This window comes from Microcebus murinus, chromosome 4, assembly GCF_040939455.1.
Source record: "Microcebus murinus isolate Inina chromosome 4, M.murinus_Inina_mat1.0, whole genome shotgun sequence".
In the NCBI taxonomy this organism is placed as follows: Eukaryota; Metazoa; Chordata; class Mammalia; order Primates; family Cheirogaleidae; genus Microcebus; species Microcebus murinus.
Genome location: NC_134107.1, coordinates 100,392,361 through 100,412,737, shown reverse-complemented (window position 1 = coordinate 100,412,737; position 20,377 = coordinate 100,392,361). Strand labels below are relative to the sequence as shown.

General features: G+C 37.9%; 1 long non-coding RNA gene across 2 annotated transcripts in view; it reads left to right on the top strand.

The window, feature by feature from the left end:
• Window positions 1-20,377, top strand: part of LOC105885175 (uncharacterized) — a 434,201-nt gene that overhangs the window by 226,456 nt on the left and 187,368 nt on the right. The window lies entirely within an intron of this gene.

Genomic DNA, 20,377 nt, shown 5'->3' with positions numbered 1-20,377 from the left:
TGACAAACCACTATGAGACTAACTTGCAATTTCATTGCTTAAGAAATGGTAGCTTTCCAGCCATTGTGACTGCATGTTCCCAGGTTGAGGTAGTAGGTTGTATAGTTTAGAATTACATCAAGGGAGATAACTGTACAGCCTCCTAGCTTTCCCTGGGTCTTGCACAAAGCAACATGGTGAGAACCATCATGATTCCTCCAGGCCTTTTTTTCCTAGGAAAGCCTATGAAAGGTAAGATTGGGTACAGTTATTTTACTGGGATTTCAGAATTCAAGTTTGGTTTCGTTCTTGTACCCCTGCTGTATTTTCAGGTTCTGTTTCTTGGGGTTGGATTTTGTTTTACCAAAAATGTGAGGCTTTGAGGGATTCAGGATATCAGTTATCCATTGTCACGATAATGTGTCATAATAAACAACACAAAATCTCAGTGGCATACAACAACAATAAACATATATTTAGCTCATGAGCCTGTGGGTCAGTGATTTAGAATGGGTCAGCTGTAGGATGGGGTCTCTAGGATGATGGGGGCAACTCATTTCTGTTCCATGTATCATACCCTCCGACAGACCAGTCCTAGCACATTCTCATGGTAAAGGCAGAGGGGCAAGAACAAGGACAGGCCAGATGGCTTAAGGATTTTGCAGGCTTCTGCTTGCTTTATGTTTGCTAATATCTCATTGGGCAGAGGAAGCCACATGGCCAGTACTGGAGCCAGAATGGGAGGTACTATGAAGCTTGACAGCAAAGGACATGAACTCAGGAAGGCATTACAAACTGGGGCCATTTCTGCAAGCACATTGCACATTTTTGAATGTAGCCAATTTGAAAATAATTTTGTATCCTCCATCCATGGAAGCTCCCAAGATCAAGAGTCATGTTTTGGAATTCACATTTTCACATTCACATTTTCAAAGACTTTAGGCTAAGCTGGTCTTTATCTGAATACTATTTTATATCCCTGGTAATGAGATATACTTAAACAAACCTCTGTGGAGAAATGCCAAGAGACTGGAATGGTAATAATGTGGAGATTGAGTATCTCAAAATCCAAGCGTGGTCATTTCGTGGTGATAACTAATGTCATGAAAGATACCATCTTTATTTCTTGGCTCATTTTGCCTGTCTTAGACTGGATCTCACTATCTACAAAGAGCATATGAGCAGTAAAACCAGCCCTAGAATCTGGAGTTGTTCCATGGCTAGACGCTTTTCAGTAGAAAATGCAGACAGGTAGCCAGAAGGTATTTAATCTGTTTTATTATTTTCTGGTAGTTTAATATATTATACAACACATGTAAAAGAGAATGGTTTTGCGGCCTGTGGATACAGTTTTTTCTTTCTTTCTCTATCTAAGCTACCTTAAAGAGAAGATGAAATCCCTATGTCACCGTTTTGATTCCATGCTCATATATTTTCATGGTGAATCATAGTGATTGTCATATTACTAAGCAGTCAAGAATAACTAGTGCCAGTTTGATGATAAAGCACAGCTAAAGGTTCATTGCAGCAGAAGTAGGAGCAAGACTTAAAGGCTCCTGTACCATCTTTATTTTTTTAGCTCATTCTTTCATTCTCTAGAAGGCCCTATGGCCTTGCTTTAGAAGATGCTGTCACATTTGTTATGAATTTGACATGAAACACACTTATTACCTGTATCTGTGCTGGATGAGTTTGTGTATTAAACATCTGTAGCCACTTGACATGTAAGGACCTACTTAGCACTGTGTATACATTTACAAAGCTTTTTTTTTTTTTTCAAATCAAGTTCTCTTCCTGTACAAGATAATAAGGTCCTCTCCTTTTCAGTGGCATACACTTGAGTGGGTTCACACATCCACGATTCCCAAGAGAAAACTAGTGTTTGAGAGGCCCAGCTTCTGAAGACAAAGGAAATTTTAATATGGTTGAGCTTCTACTGACTTTGGTCATAAGGTTGTATCTACCAGAGTGTAATAATGCCTTATTTGCTTTCAGAATGTCTGTAGTGTCTGAGAGCTCACACTGTTGTGGTTTTTAGCCAGTAGCTCAATGGTATGACAAACAGTTTGGGAACTACGAGGAAAATAAATTATGTCGGTGGCCACTTTAGACACATCTTAGTTTCAGTTTTAGCAGTAAAGGATTTAAAGTATTTTCCTTGTCTTCTTCTTCAGTGCGTATGTGTTCTATTTCCTCGGGGAAAACTCTTCACTGAATTTCATATAATAGGCAGTCATTCTTAGCCCCAGAAATCTCAAATACACCATTAACTCAAATGGCCATAGTATCTTCTGGGAATTAATCTAAGGGTTTAAAAAGGAAAAAGAAACTTGCAGCATGCTACACTTATAAATATCAAGAAATCTTACTGTATCTGTGGGTAGTATAAATGTTATTTTGATTTTTCATAATCTGTTATGTTTAATCCAGCTATTACATTTTCTAGTACATTGACAAGCTTCAAAACATAAAAGTGTTTCTGGCATCTTGACTTTCTTTGTCAAGCGAGAAAGGTTTTGCTGACAAAATTTAAGGAGACAGACCAGTTAGAATAATGAGTTTATAAATTTTCTTGAAGACAGATCATCAATGCTTCTTTTTTTCTTTTTTTACTTAGTTTATGAGTAGAGATATTAAAATTAGCATGTACTAATGCAGTCAAGCCCCTTCTTATACTGGGTGTGGATGCACTTTCAAAGCCATTACAGTAGTCTTCTCAAAGTTGGCTTTGACACATTATCTCCTCTGAAATGTGTGAAGACCCAGGGAGAAATGACCCAGGGACAAACCAAGTTTGTCTTAATTCAACCAATGAATGTTTTCTAAATATTTTGTGTAAGCTCTGACTGCAAATAGAGTAACACTTTACCCCTACCCCACTACTTTCTAGCCAGCTCTTAAGTGAGGCTGATGCTATTAATGCATGGAACACACTTCTGGATAATGACGTTTTACATCATCAGATCTTTATTAATTCCATATGTCTAGGTACTTAGGCTAATGGTAAGAAATTTGGGGACAGCTTCCCATCTTTATATAAGTATATCAGGTTCCACCTTTATTGGAGTCACACAGCCTGTCCTTGTAACATATCTTAGCTCCCTTCATTAATACAGAACCCTAAGATGCAGCGCTGTGAAGGTTGCATTTTAGAAGCAGGGATATAGCGACACTGATCCTAAAGATCTTCACATTACAGCAATCGTTCATTCAGCAGAAGCTGAAAAGTGCACGTGAAGAGAATCTACCCAGGGATGTGCGTGCAAGTACCCAATCTGGTTCCGCCATAGTCTCATCCTTTAAACTTTCTGATCTTCAGTGTTCAACTATGTAAACCTGTGGAATGGAATTGGATAAATTCTGAGGCACCCATAATATTGACTATTCTACAATTCTGGGACTACCACTCAGGAATCTTAGACATCAGTGAGTAAAATCGTACCTCCTAGAATTGATATCCTCCTGTCTCCTAGCATGGAAGAGTGTTTTCCCAGTTCTATCTTTGTACTATCAAATGGATATGAGCAGAATGGAGAGGAACAGTTTGCAGAAATGGTTACCCCATCAAGCTACTAACACTGAAGGCCATATTAAGGCAATGGATAAAGTAGCCTAAGGAAACGGTAAACATTAATCCCCTTGTTCCTTCCATGGTTTGCAGATCACTAGGGTAATAAAGAAAAGTAAATTAGTTTCTGCCAAGTTAATGTCTATGATCAGACACTGAATATCATTTTACAGTGTAGATTATCTCAGTGGTGAATAGAGGGAATATGTAAAATTCACCACCTCCTTCCCTGGTTCCCATTTATGCTCTTTCTGAACAAAAATTATGTGCTTCGTGCTCCACTGCCAACTGCAGCATGGAGCACATGAGAGCTTCTGTGGCCCTTCTCAACCCTTTTACATCAGTCACAGAACTCCTACTGTTCTGTGCTAATGCAAAATGCAATAACGTTTAGCATCAGGACATCTCTGAGTCAAGAGGTTAACGGAAAACACATCTCCCATTGTGTTCCTGCAGCTCTGATACTGTTAATGGCGAAAACACCATGGAGACAAATAGATCTCTCTTTATTCAGGAAGCTTTGAGTGAAGAGAAAGTATATATGACATCTTTATGGCATAAGAGCCCTCTCTATATGGTGCATTAAGGAGGGTGGAGGAGGGGAGAAGTTCACGTACCATCGTGTTTGATATGGCTTGGGTCTTGTCTAGAGGAAAGATTCTATCTTCTTCATTTTCTTTCTGTTGCTTTCATAAATAGCTCCAGTTCTGGCAGGGGGAAGTGAGGTTTAACCTTTTTCAAGGTACAAATTCAGAGAAAGAGGACTCTTTGAATAAGCATAGGAGATGACTTAAGGGTATTTTCTAAAAATATTACCCCCCAAAATTTTGATGACATGGCCACGTCTTTCTTACTTATTCTACTTTTGTGCATCTTGCCTTTCTCTGCCGTGGGCTTCAGGTACAAGGATTGTGGATCAATATATCTGAGAAAGGAAACCAAGGCAAAAAAAACACAAAAAACAATAAAAAACCTCACTACATTATGATTACATTGAGATTTGAGAGTTTTACTTGGAAATTACCTGAAAGTAGATTGTGTACTCTATGTGGCCATATAAAGATATATGCGAACATATTTGGGAAATCTTACTATCCATTCACTTGAGAGTGTTCCTTCGGGAAATCTTAGTCACGATCACTTCTTGTTCCTCTAGGACTTTAAAAAGAAATTTGTTTTATCACGTATGAATTGTGATCAGAAGCTAAATTTAAGATGCCCCATTTCTTCAGGTGCTAAAGCCTTTTCTCAATGTAGTAAAAAAAAAAATTCTGGGTCAAGGATCCATTTTGGGGTTATCTGCACAGGTTAGATCCACCAAACTAATTATCAAGTTTCTTATGTTATATATAGTCTTTGAAACATTTGAGGGATATACCTTATTGATTACTGCTCCATCCTTCTGTCAGATGAGTGCACTGGCTTTGATGAGGGGTGCAGGGAAGAGGAGTGGGGATTTACATTCAGCTTTTACATTGAACCAGAAACTTTTAGACATGTTTCCGAACCAGGCGATGCACTGAAATACTAGTGCTCTAATTGTTGATTCAGTTGCATTAAGGGCAGCCAAATTTTATGTATAAAAGTTCATCAAGTCCAGGAAAGAGGGACAGGAATTCCAAAATGACTCATTGTTTGATGAATAAGGCCCCAAGTGTTCTGTGGTTGCCGTTTTTAAATTTCAATAAAATGTATAGAATTCAAATCATAACTTGAATTCCAAATTGAGACAGATCATACTCAGTGGTGAGGCAGCAGTATTGTAACAATATGCTGTTTCTGGTCAACTGCTAATAAGCAACTTCAAAACATAAATTTGACAGACATTCATGATGTGTGTTCTAAATCCTCTAAGGGTTTAAGAGTCTTTTAATCTGTTTGTAGCTTTTTATTATTGAGTAATGAAGTGCTGTTGATATACTGGAACCAATATGCAAAACACATATTAAATCAGGCATAATTAAAGGAGAATATATCCCCAAAGACCGAACAGAAAGGTACAAAATGAATTTATGGGAAATAAACTTTTTATTACCTACCATGACCAAGAAGCAGAATTTTCTGGTCAATCAATATAGTTTTTAATAGAATTGCCAATTAGGAGATACAGGAATGACTAGTTTTTAAAATAAAGAATATATGCAGTTTAAAATTAAAACTGTTTTAAATACAATTTAACATTTCTTAAAATTTATAAGTTATTCAGAATCCTCTATGCCTCAAGATCAGCATTATTAAGCTACATTTATCTTGTGTAATTAGCTGACATATAAAACTGCCAATTATAGGCTTCAGCTTGGCAGAATATTGGTCAAACTACAGTTTATCATTTATATCCTATGGATTTATTTATTTATTTAATTCAGGATATTATGGGGGTACAAACATTTTGGTTACATTTTATGTCTGTGCCACACCCAAACCATGATTTGAGGCATGCCCTTTCCCCCTACAATGCTCACCGCGTCCATTAATTGTGAGTTTACCCACCTCCAAGCCCCCAACCCCTAAAGAATGTTACTACCATGTGAGCACCATAGTGTTGATCCATTAGTGCCAATTTGATGGCGAGTGCACGTGGAGTCTGTTCTTCCGTTCTTGTGATACCTCACTTGGGAGGATGGGCTCAAGTTCTATCCAGGAAAATATAAGAGGTGCTAGATCACCATCGTTTCTTATAACTGAGTAATATTCCATTGTATACATATACCAAATTTTATTAATCCATTCATGAATTGACTGGCCCTTGGGTTGTTTCTACATCCTTGCAATAGTGAATTGTGCTGCCATAAACATTTGGGTGCAGATGTCTTTATTATAGAATGTCTTTTGCTCTTTTGGGTAGATGCCTAGTAGTGCTATTGCTGGATCAAATGGTATTTCTATTTTTAGCTCTTTGAGGTATTTCCAAATTCTTTTCCACAGAGGTTGCACTAATTTGCAGTCCCACCAGCAGTGTAAGAGTGTTCCTATCTGTCTACATTCTTGCCAGCATTTGTTGTTTGGGGATTTTTTTTTTTTTATAAAGGCCAATCTCACTGGAGTTAGGTGATATCTCATTGTGGTTTTAATTTGCATTTGTTGAACTTTTTTTTTATATATATATGTTTGCTGGCCATTAGTCTGTCTTTTTTGTTCTATGGCTTAAGTTGGAAGCTTATGTTAATATTTACTGATCTCATCTAATGGGATAGTGCCTAAAAGTTCTGTTGCAAATTAAACATTACCCTTAACCAGTGCACCCAAATGTTTACTCCTGGATACAGCATATATTAATATTCAATACATTATCCAGTGAGCTTGTGTGGTTCTAAATTTAGCCAGCTCCGTTGGCTATTCCCTGCCTTGCCAGATCTTTCTGCCTTTTTCTGTCCTGCACTGTGCTCTCGGAGGCTGACCTTCACGCACTACCTCAACAATCCCTTTTGCCCTCCGGCTTCTGAATGTGTTTAGCCAAAGGGAGTCATCAGGGTGGGAAAGTGAAGAGAGAAGGGAGGACCCGACTTCATTTCTTACTGAGGGTGGCTGTCTCTTGCGGTTCTGGCTTTCAACCACCACCACACCTCCTTGTTCTCTCAGGCCTGGTGGTCTGGGGACTTCCACTCTCTTGGTTCTGGGACCCCTTGTCATCTCTTTTTGATCTCTCCTAACTCTGCCCAATCTTTGTAAATAGTCCTTCTGTTAGATTTTCCTCAGTTTCCCCATCTGAGTGTGCTGTTTTCTTGTCTAGACTCTGACTCACCATCTGAAGCCAACACAAGCCAGATAACAGAAGTTAGTCACTGGCTTTCCGTCATATGTGGGAGATGAAGGATGGGAGAGTAGATATTTATCTTTCTTCTAATGCTGTAAGCTCTGGAAGAGCAGGGACCATGTCTAATGCCTCCTTTATAATTCCTCACAAAACCTGGCAAAGGGCTTAGCTCACAGGGCTTGCTCAGTGCACATGGAGAGTCTCACTGAGTCCCTCTGAAATCCTCAAATTTGTTATAGGCTTAAATGGAACGTAAGCTCTTGACTTAGGATATAGACTTTAAGAGGTCAAGGACCACATTATTTTTTTTTTCAACAGCATTTCTAATGTGATATAATCTCACATGATACAAATATCATACTGACTCTGGAAATTCTAACTCTATATAAATAGAAGATTTTCTTCATCTGTTAGAGTGATTTGTGTTTAGTAGATGAGAAATAATTCTATTTAAAATACTTAGATCCAATTTTTCTAATTTTTTTTTTTTACATTTCCAGCTCATCCCCTACTATTTAATAGATTTTCCTACTTATGTGTGTGTGTGTGTGTGTGTGTGTGTGTTTTACCCCTTCAGTAGTATTGATAATTTTCTGAGTTTAATCTGGGGAGGGAGAACATGTAGGGTGTCATTGAAATAGGATTTAAAACTGTAGAATAAGGGAAACAGTTACCAAAATAGTCTTCACTATTTCTTTAGGGTTCCTATTGCTGATTTACATAGATCTTTACCATAATGCCAAACCTCTCTATATTTTCATTTTCAAAAATACTTCATATTTCATGTAGTATGGAATAGGAATATGGAAAACACTTTGGTTTGTGGAACAATAAGTTGTTATTGTATTTATTTTCTAGTCTATACATATCAATGTTTTAACTTCTAATTTCTCTGAAATGAGTGAAAATAGGAAAGACAGTGAGGAACAATTTTTGACTTTATTTATTGAAAGGAAACTGCCTGGCTAGTTCAAAGAGCAGATTTTTCGCTGTTCATATTTTGCAAACAAGATCATTTCTTCCACAAATGGAGGCGGGTAGAACATTGTCAACTCAGATAAGTTAAACTTTGTGACTCCCCGATAAGTGACACTATTTAATGATAATTTTACTTGTCCACTTGGAAAGTGACTGGAGTACTATTAGATAAGTTAAAATGAAAAAAAAAAGCATGGAAAATATTTTTGCCAACTGTTTCTTCTTGGTCTTTTGGCAAAGATCACCAGTTACGTTCCCTATCTAGGGACTATCTCTTGTGGGCCAGACCGGATGATCTAATAGGTCTTTATAATCTCTAAATGCTGTGACTTTTATCCCCAAGTGAACTACATAGTTTATTTACATAGAAACACACTCACAGGCTTAAGGAAATGCAGTATGACTAATGCTGAGGAAAGTGAGCCAGGATGACTCAAGTGACTTTTTTCATTCTAAATAGGATAAGTAAATTAAAATCATAGACATTCTCTCTAGTTCCCCTCCAGCATGTCAATATGTAGATTTTAGATGTCAGAATTTCCCAGTAGTGAATTAGATTTCTGCCACCAGCAAATTATAAACGTGTTGTCCTAAAACCTTTGCCGTACTTACCAAGAAAGCTCGTCAATGGAGACTTGGTTTAATTGTTATTTTAATTTCACATTCTATCCGAGGCACATGGGAAATTAAAAATATTGGGAATGATTGAAAAATAAAAATTGCTAGAAAAAAATACAAGCAGGATAAATAAAGCATAATCACTGTGCATTTCAACTTTATTAAGAATATGTTTTTGTGCCATGGGCTACATTTATCTAGACAAATGAAGCATTGCAAGGAATCTCAATTTTTTAATAAAAAATTGCTTCCCCAGGACTGTGTTGGCAAAGACAATATTTACATTTTTAAGGACTCCTTTTTTCCTCTAGGTTGTAAAAACATTTCATGCTTTCCCCATCAGGTAATGTTTTGAATGGTCTATCTAAGACCAAAAGTCAAAACTGCTTTTACTTTACTGTTGTGATATTTTTTATTTTTTAATTGAGTCTCCTTCATACCCAGCATTGGGCCTCTTACAAATAAATATAGGGACAGTCAAGAAGTCTTTCTTCCAGAGGGCTTAAGGCTTCTCAGACGATTACTTGCCCAACTCACTCTGGTGTATAGTGGTTAGAATGTGGTTAAGTTATACTCATTAAGAAGGCAAATAACAAAACCCTAATATTACCTATAGATTGTGTTCCTAAGACAATTGGATAAACTGCAGGGCAATTCTTTAATTTTCAGAGGAGGTGTTTGAATGCTGATCTTTTTTGATGAAAATGGTGGTAGTAAGGAATTCTGTCTGGGGGCTTGATAATTGGTCTACACCATTATGCTATCTAATTTCAGAGTCTTGATTTATCATTTGAAAATCCCTTCTATATGAGCACTGAGGAGAAAGGCCATGTAAATATAATACATTGCTTTTTGACATTTTATAGCTTATTGCACAATTGATTATGTTGCTTAATTTTAAACTAAAGCAACTCTCAAAAGATGATAATTTTTCTATAGGCTCTGTAGAATGCAACTGACCTTTGAACAACTCTAGGCTTAGAGATGCGGACCTCTGCACAGTCAAAAATCCAAGTATAATTTTTGACTCCCCCAAAATTTAACCACCAATAGCCTACTGTGGACCAGAGCCTTACTAATAACACAGTCAGTTAACACATATTTCGTATATGTATTATATGCTGTACTCTTAAACTCTAGAAAAGAAAATGTTATTAAGAAAATTATAAGAAAGAAAAATATATTTACTATTCATTAAGTGGAGGTGGATCATCATTAAAGTCTCCATCCTTATCATCTTCATGCTGAGTAGGCTAAGGAGGAGGGGAAGAGGATAGGTTGGTCTTGCTGTCTCAGGGGCGGCAGAGGCAGAAGAAAACGTGCATAAGTGCACCTGCACAGTTCAAACCCACGTTCAAGGGTCAGCCGTATATGCTAAAAGCCTCAGTAGCCACTTCCAACCTCCTCTGTATCAGAGGGAGACATCTCTCGGGGGCACTTCTAAAAATAAATTCAGTATAGGATATAGAATATATTCCTGATTCTGCCAAGTCTTATGGTTAATTAATTGAGAATACCACCCTCATGAACATAGCACATTTTACTAACATACCTCAGTGTCTCATCACACATTCTACTTATGATTTATCTTTTTTAAGTTCTATTTTATTTTCAATTGACAAATAATCACATATATTTATGGAATGCAATGCAATTTTTCGACGCATGTATACATTGTGGAATGACCAGATCGGGCTAATTAGCATATCTGTCACCTCAAGTATTTATGGTATATGTTTAATCTCGATCACTTTCATAGTTTTCATGCTTTGAAATTACAACTTAGATTTTTGCTGAGGGCTAGGCTCATGGTTGAGGATATGTTTGCTTTGACTATTTGTGCCCCCCAAAGCCTACCTCAACATCACTTTCTCTCTCCCTCTCTGTTTCCCTCCACCCTCCCTGAAACAGCTCTTTCTTCCAAGTACACATAATACTTTGTTCAAACAGCTAGCCTATCATATTATACGATGCTCAGGGTTATGCATGTTTATTTCCCTAATAGTTTTTGTGAATTCTTGGATGGGATGGACGCCATGTTAATCATCCTTTTATTCCCAGGCTGACTCCTAATGGCTAAGTATGTTCACTTGAACCAAATCTTCTTTCAGTAAACAATTTGTGACAGGTCTGTGATTTAGGAAATGTTAAACTTAGGTAACCTTTGTACCCCGCATGTAAGTTCTGTATAGTTTTGTTTTGTTTTGTTTGTTTGGTTTTAGCATCTACAAAATTTTTACCTTTCAATTTGCTCTTGTTTCAGTGCACAAGATCAAATTTGAAATAGGTTCAGCAGCCAAGTAACAACTAAGCCCAGTTGAGGCTTGGCTTTTGAAAAGTTACCTTGGGATGTTGGGAGTCACCAGAAATTAAAGGATTCATTATACTATGAATATGTAGAAGCAGCCTCAAGGAGAAATATTACTTCGATGCATATCAGTACAGAATGAACTTATTTTCATTACTTGATTTTTTATTCTAGAGTAATCACATGCAATTTTCCTGCAACAGGACAAAACTTACTGGGAAGAAATGTCCTTTGTTAAATGGCTGGGCCTTGATGTACCCTTTTCTGCGTTGTTCATTGAGTGTAAATAAAACCATCCTGGCCATGAAGATGATGAATGGCTTGGCTTTGATGTTACTAAGCTTCCACAGTTGTTGTAGCTTCCTACTGAGCTACGTTTCTCACTATAGTTTTTGAAGTTCTTTTTCTTAACTAAGGAATACATTTTTTGATGATGGCTGGTGATGGTAATGATGGTGATTTATTTCAGTAGTGTTCACTGTACAAATAGAACAGAGAATAAATATTAATAAATAATTGTATATACTTATGGAATACAATGTAATTTTACTTCTTTCACTTAATCAAAATTGAAAAGTCCTTCAAGTTAAATGATGTGCCAATATAGCATTAACTGTATTTAGCAATGTCTATTCCATTTAAGATTAATTGAATATTAATACATTTATTCTTATGTTTTCTTTTATTTTGGAATCCCTGGAATGAAGTACATAAATATCTGTATCTAAGAAGATTTCAATACAACACTGCTTAAAGAGTTAATGTTACAACAGTTAACCACTCATAGATTTTTCTCTATCAATTTCATTTTACTTTATCAAATAATTATTAATTTTTTACTTTTTTGTCTTTTTGCTGTGGCTACTTCCAGTTTTAATCTACGAATAACATGGTCCATTGTCAATGTGTTGTAAATTATTCAATCTTCACTGTGATACAAAGATTATATGTATACATACACATATACATTATATATTATATACATAAACATATTAACCAAATGAGGCACAGTCATTCATTCCATTATTAAGTAGTACTTTATGGATGATTTATACTAGCTGCTGTGGTGAATGTAAGATAGAATATTTTCTGCAGTCAAAGATCTTGAAGTGTGGTAAAGAAAATAAAATAATTATAAAATAATTACTTCACAAATGCAAATGCATTAACTACAATTCCAATATGCTATGATGAGGCCAAAAAAGAGAACATTTCCAGTTGTAGAATCAGAGGAGGCTTCATGGAAGAGATGCATTTTGAACTGAGGCTTAAAAAATGGGTAAGATTTTGATGGGCAAAGATTAGGAGACAAAATATTCCTGATAAAGGGAACCGCATAAACGAGGTACTTGATTAGAGAGAAACAGAATGTAGCTAAAAATGCAAATAGTCCATTGAGGCTTAGATATAGTTTGCAAATAGACTTAGTGGAAGAAAAGGCTTTGCAGGTAATCTGAAGTCAATTCATAGAGGGACTTGAATGCTGTGTAAAGGTGTTTGGAAATTTGCCAGGTAACGATGGGGAGCGTGTAAGTTATCACTGTCTACTTTAGATGATTAATTAGCTTATAAAGTGGACAGGACAGGATATGGGGAGACTAGTTAAGAACTTATTATCATATACTCAGATGACCTATGTACCAGTCCGAAAGAGTGTCGTCAGTGTGTAGAAAGGAAGGAATATTTGGCAGAGCCTGTCTGTGCAATTGGATTTCAACAGTGGATCAATAAGAATAGGAACAATGAAGATTTGTTGAAGGTTGACTAGGTGAATTCATTTATTTTGGATTTAAGCGGTATGGTTTTATGAATTTTTGCAGAAATAGTTCTCTGACCAGTGATGGAAGCAGAGGAAACAAACAGTGATTACTCAAGATCATAGTGTGGAAAATGAAAAGATCATAGTGTGGAAAAGGTCAAAAGATAGCAGATCATGGGGTTCTGGTGAAATCATCGAAATGGCTTCACAAGCATTACCGACTAAACAGGGTATAGCTGGAGAAGAGTGATTGGCTGGGGCGATAGTAGGAATTTTGGAGTTTCTAGGCCATAAGTAGAAATTGAATAGATTCAGTAGAGGCAGAGAGTGGGATGTGTGGTAATTAACAAGGAATTTCCTGAGGGTGAAGCAGTTCCAGATACTGAGACTGAAGTTCAGGTTGCAGCCATGTGTACTGATAACTAAAATGCAAAGGAGATAAATATCATTAGAATTGACGACGCCAGGGTACTAGAAACATCCTCCGTATAGCCAGGATGGGGGGAAAGACCATAAGCCGAGGTAGAACTAAATTATAGAATTAAAACACTGCTGAATTGAATGGAAGTTCAGAGACAAATATCCCTGATGTGTCTCCGTCTGTGAGGAAATTGTGCTACTAAAATTGGGCAAGTCGTCGTGAAGAAGCCTCAGTCTTTCTGCTGTATTCTGATAGTTGAAGAATTCTTGATTACTTACTAATTTTTCAAGAATTCAGTTTATCATTTCAAATGCAAATATCATTATGCTTATTCTCTTATTCACCCAAGGCAAGAGCCTGCAAGTTCACAATCATTGGATGTGTTTACAGGTCCGTTTAACCCTCATTATTCATAGATTCCATATTTGTGAGTTTACCCACTCACTGAAATTCATTTGGAACCCCAGAATTAACGCTTGCAAGAGTTTTGTGGTCATTTGCGAACATGCCCAGAGCAGTGAAAAATTTGTGTCCCCTGAAGCCACATTTTTTTGCATTTTTGCACTTTTTGTTGATTATTTTGCTGTTCAATGTGGCCCCCAAGTGAAATGCTGACTGCTGCCTAGTGTTCTGTGCATAAGAAGGCTGTGATGTGCCAGATGAAAATGTGTGTGTTAACAAATTTTATTCAGGCATGAGCTATGGGGCTGGTGGCTGTGAGTTCAATGCTAATGAATCAACAATATATGTAAAGTAAGATGTCTTGAAACAGAAACACATATAAAACAAGGTGGTGTATCGATCAGTTGACAAAAATGTGACCAGAGGCTTTTGGGAAACTACCTCTGTATTTTCCCTGCAAATATTTCTTCAGTATTTGCTACCATGTTTCCCCGAACATAAGGCAGGGTCTTATATTTATTTTTCCTCAAGAAGACACCCTAGAGCTTATTTTCAGGGGATGTGTTATTTTTTTTAAGTACGGTACAATAATCTACATTTATTCAAATATGATTAAGTCGTCTTCTTCTGGAACATCATCATAACTCTCCAAACCCCGAATTCCATCCTGAATTTCTTCCTATTTCCTTTAAGAATCATTGGCCCCAAGCTCTCATGTCGAGCAATAGAGCTCTCATGGGGCAGATCAGAAGGGCTGCTCGTCTTCTTTACCGCTCTGCGATGAAATGCATGGGTTGTGCAGACACGCTGCATAGCCACGCCCGTCACTAGGTCTTATTTTCGGGGTAGGGCTTATATTGTGCAAATGCTTAGAAATCCTGCTGGGGCTTATTTTATGGGTAGGTCTTATTTTCGGGGAAACATGGTAATTCACTGTTTGCTAGTCTGCTGTTTGCAGCAACTAATTGGAATGTAACTGCTATGAATAAGGAGAATTGAGTATACTTTGATTTAGTTAAAGGTGGTTGTCTTGGTTGTTTTGATCACCACTCAAGTTGAAAACCAAAATAGGATTTATTTAACTTTTCATTTTAAAGTAATTTTAGACTTACAGATAAGGTGCAAAAATAGTATAATGTTTCCATATAGCCTTCATCCACCTTCCACTAAAGTTAACATCATAACCATAGTACAATTATCAAAACCTAGAAATTAACATTGTTATACTACTACTAACCAATCTACAAACTTCATTTGAATTTTCAACCTTTCTGGTTAATTTCCTTTTTTCTGGCCAAGGATCCAATCCAAGATCCCACCCACATGGCATGGGGTGTCATGTTTTCTCAGTCTCAATCTGTGCACAGTTCCTCAGTTTTTCTTTGGCATACTACTGGTCAGATGTTTGTAGACTGCCCTTCAGGTTGGTTTTGTCTGGAGTTTCCTCATGATTAGGTAGAGGTTATTCGTTTTTGGCAAGAATACCACCGGAGCGATGATGTGCTGTTTTCGATGCATCATAGCAGGGCCAATGACGTTAATATGTTGTCTTACGGGGAACATAAATTTTGATCACTTGGTTAAGGTACTGCCTGCCACCTTTCTCCACCATAAAGTTACTAGTTTTCCCTTTGTAATTAATAAGTGAAAGATGATATTTAATGCTAAAATTTTTTAGAAGATTTCTCTTCAATCAATCAGTAAGCACATTATCACTACCCAATTCTGTGCTGAACATAATGATAAGTAGTTGGCATATTTTTAATGGATGTTTATTTTATTTTTTTATGCATATATAATAGTTATACATATTATGGGGTAAATGTGGTATTTTGATGCAAGCATGCAATGTGCAATGGTCCAATCAGGGTAATTGCGATATCCATCACCTCCAACATTTCTTTGTGTTGAGAGCATTTCAAAGCTACTTCTCTAGTTATTTTGAAATATGCAATAAATTGCTGTTAAATATAGTCAGGCTGCTATGCCACTGAACACAAGATCTTATGCCTTCTATCCTATCTAACTGTATTTTTGTACCCATTAATCAACCTCACTTTATCCCCCCCTCCCCTCTAACCTTCTTGGCCTCTGGTAACCACCCTCCTGCTCACTCCCTCCGCAAGATCATAAATGGTTCTCCTTTGCTCACTGAGAAGTGACATTCCAGTTGGGGAGATAGGAGCGGCACACATTCAACCACATATAAGAAAGAAACATAGAAAACTACATTGTGGCAAATAGTGTGGCACAGGATATGAGCTGTAAGAGTCATCAGGAAAGTTTTCCTGAGTAAAGTGAAAACTTGTGCTGGGCTTTGAAGAGTAGGTAGGATTTTTCTCCATAGAACTTCATAATTCGCTTAATTCAGTGAAATATATTGAGTATCTCAGCTGCTTAAGGAATTGCACTAGAAGCCAGGAATATATAGATTTAAAAAAAAATAGAAGCTGTACCTTCAAAGAGCTCCCAGTCTAGTGAGAAAGCCAGAGACACCTATCAGTGTGCAGCCAATATGATAAACGTGTATAGAGCTGGGAGGGGGGAGGGTATTACAGTATCGCACCTTAGAGATGAAAGAAAGCTAGCCTTGAGGTTATCTACTCTAACTTTCTGCACTCCAAGAATGCCAACAAATCTACAGCGATCTCACTCAATCTATATTGGAACACTTCTAATCACAAGAAGTTAGTTTCTCAAGACATCTTATTCCACTGCATTATGTCTTTTATTGATAAAAAATAAATTTTTCTGTCGAACTAAAGTTTAATTCCTCCAAACTTTCGAGGGCTTAGTTCCTCCCTCCTTAGCTACAGAGAATAAGTCTACTCCCTCTTTTTCAGGATAGTCCTTAGAAACACAGACATTACATCCTTTCTTAATGTTCCCCTTTTCAAATTAAAGATGAAAAAAATCTATATACTATACTATATATATTTCTAGACTATATTTGATTTCCAGATCCTCCGTAATTCTTCATGTATTTGTCTATGGATATAGCAACCAAAGTTGAAAATATTCTTGGGCCCTACAACCAATGAAGAACACCATGTTAACTGGACCCTCCCTTGTTCTAGACAGCGTAATTCTATTAATAGAGCCTAAGTCTGCTTTGGCTATTTTAGAAGCAAAACTGTTGGCTTTGTTTATCTTTCCCTTATAAATAATCCATGCCCCCTGACCCTCATCCTGACCGCCTCTCCTGAAAAATTTTTAGAATAATAATTATATAGGGTCTCCCCCATCCGGTTCAGTTGAAGTTTTGAACCCATCATTCAAAATATATTTATTTCGGTCACATTTTGTGCTCTTCGTTTTGACCTCTTGTTGGAGTTCTCTTTGAACTTTCATCTTGTCATCTGGCATGGCTTTTATTTTCCTTCCACTTTCAATATCTGCAAATTTGATAAGAATGTAATCTATTTTCATCCAAGGCTTTAATAAAACAAACAAGACAGGGGGTCAAGAACAGAGCTCTTGGGCAAGCCATGTAGGTCTGGGCGTTTCACAATATAAAAAAGCCCCTGCCTGTGCTTTCCTTCAGCGTCTGGAGGGAACGTGTGGGGCAGGGAGGGCAAAGTGTGCTCACTGACAGCGATGAGGCTGACCTAACCAGAGCCCAAGGTGGCGCGTTGGCCAGCAGCTTCAAATCAGTTTATGCCTCAGGGAAGATGGATCACAGTATGTCACATCCAGGAAGGGTCCTTACCGTGATGACGACAATTCTATAATGTTTTCCTGCTTGTGGAGTTTTCTCACATTTCACAGCCTCATAGATATGAAATGGTATGAGATACGTTGCCAATGAAGGTTTGGGGCTAGGACATGACAAATTAAAGGCAGAATTTACAGCAGATTATTCTGTTCATGGAATTCCAGGTGGCCTAGAGGAGGAAGTGATGAGAGAGGAGGAGGCTGGTAAGGAAGCTTCTAGAGTTATCCAATAGGTGAGGAGGCAAGGAATTTAGAGAAGACAATAGTGAACAGCAGAGAGGAGGGGGTGGGTAAAAGACACGTGCTGCCCAGAAGAGCAATAGGGCTTTGCCACTAAAAATGGATTTGGGGAAGGAGGAGGAGGGGCAAATCAAAGACAACCCCCCCCCCAATGTAAATCTGGAAGAATGATGGCACAGTGGATCACAACAAGGGAATCGGTCAGTAGTACTACTTAGGGTGAGGTCAGTTTTACTGTTTTTGTGCTTGACTTAATGGTAAGGAGAGACAAGAGTAACTGGTAGATTAGAGTCTAAGACTGAAGAGTCCCCATCCATTAGCATAGAGAGAAAGGTTTCTATGGAATGCTGTATTTAAGGGACACTTAAATAGCCTCGTGTGTGGCGTGGCAGAGCTGTAGGATCACAATAGCTCTCAGCACCTCTTGGTTTCTTAGTACATGGGTAGCTTAATGTACTCACCAGCAAATTGATATTAACAGATCAACACCTAAGTGGACATATAGGAATAACATTTATTGGGTGACGGGTAAGGGGGGAGGAGGGGATGGGTATATACAAACATGAGTGAGATGTGCAACGTTTGGGGGATTGTCACACTTGAAGCTCTGACTCGAGGTGGGGGGCAGGGGCAATGGCAATATAGTAACTTTAACATTTGTACCCCTATAATATGCTGAAATAAAATAAAAATAAAAATAAAGTAATAAATAATTGTTCTGACTGAACCAAGTACCACCTAACTTGGCAGATTTAGTTCAGATGTTGCAAATGCAAGTGTGGTTGTGAAAATCTTGGAAATGGAGGTTGGCTAAGATAAAATATTTCCAAATCATAGAATGAGTCATAGGAATAAAATCTTGGATATACTATTTAAACATCAGCAAAAAGTTTGTCAAAGCTCTCTACCTACTTCTAAATAGAACAGCCTTTCTAAATTTTTCTTTCAATGGCTATTCCATTTTATAGTCCTTCTATCTCCACACACCCCCAAAAATGAGTACAAAAAGAGAATGAAAAGATGTCAACTTGAAGCCCCATTAATCAGCCTCTAGAGAAGACCCTGTTATTAAGCACTTGATCATGATCATCACCAGCATTCATTAAGCACCTGATTGTGCTGATGCAAAGTATACACACACTGGGCAAAAGTCACATGGGCCTGCCCTCTCTGGGTATATAGACTCTTCACTCAAGAACACGAGAGAAAATAATGTAAAATGACCAAATAAAAGTGCTTAAATGAGCACCTCTTCAATTACATTAGCAATGCCTCAGCTATCCCTATTTTATCAAGGAAGAAAAATCTCCCATATAAGTAAATTTTTCTAAGAACAAAAGCTCACCTATTCAGGCATCACAACAACTTCTGCCTTTTCAGTCTCTAAATACACCTAACCCACTTGATGCACCTACCCACTTCTGCACCTAACCCACTTGATGCACCTACCCACTTCTGCACCTAACCCACTTGATGCACCTACCCACTTCTGCACCTAACCCACTTGATGCACCTACCCACTTCTGCACCTAACCCACTTGATGCACCTACCCACTTCTGCACCTAACCCACTTGATGCACCTACCCACTTCTGCACCTAACCCACTTGATGGCTAAGGGTCACCATTATGAACTGCCGTCCTTGCATTCTGTGCTCTCAGAAGTCTTTGTCTGCGGTTTGGCCTTTCGGGCTGTATTCTGTATTCAGCTGCTGGCAGTGGCTTTTCCTGCTCTTCCTGTGCCCGCTCCTCAGCTGCTCTCCCCAATGCACTTGCAGTTGGCTGCGCCTGGGGAAAAAGTTAACCAAAATTGTTATAAATCATAAACGAAAGGAGTCGAGCTACAGTTCTGAGGGGGGCTATAAAGAGAGGGGCATCACTCTATTGTGGAGACACACGGATTACTACTTTGAGTGGTCAAAAGTGTTTTATTTGCTCACTTCTGCATTCTAGGCTGGGCTCTAGGAAGTTGAGGGGGGAGAGGTACTGACCTCTGGGGTAAGGGAGGGCAACTTTCTACAGTTACACTAAAGGTCACAAGTTAGCAACATAATTTAGGGATAGAAAGCAAAGTCTCATGCCTGGAGAGTGGAGAAATGGTAGAATTTCCTGTAATCAATCTTAATAACATAAAAATTGAGCTTAATATGACATCATGAAAACAAAAATATCCTATACCTGTCTTGAGTTCCTTCCCCAAAATGTATACATGTACATATGCCATTTCATTAATTTCACTGGAGACCATTTTCTTAAACCAGAGCAGAGTGGTTTTCATCCCCCTAACTGGGAATACCGTCGTTTTCGGTGCTGAGCATTGCTGTCCCCAATGAGTCACAGAACGGTGCTCAAGAGAGCTGAGTACTGAGGAGTAAGCCAGGCACACACCTTTGCGTGCAGACAGAAACGGGAAAGAGTCACTTTGAAAATCACAGCTGTCTTTTCTTACTGAAAGATTAAGAAGTGCCATGATTGGCTCACAGTTTCAGGTTTTGTGCTGAGCTGTCTTGCTGGTGATTTGTGAGTTCCTATCAGTATTCAGGTGAGCTTTTCATGTGTCAGGTGATATGGAGCTTTCTTTTCTTCATTTGCTATTTTTAGGTTCTTCTAGATATACTCATGTGGCAATACTCTCCC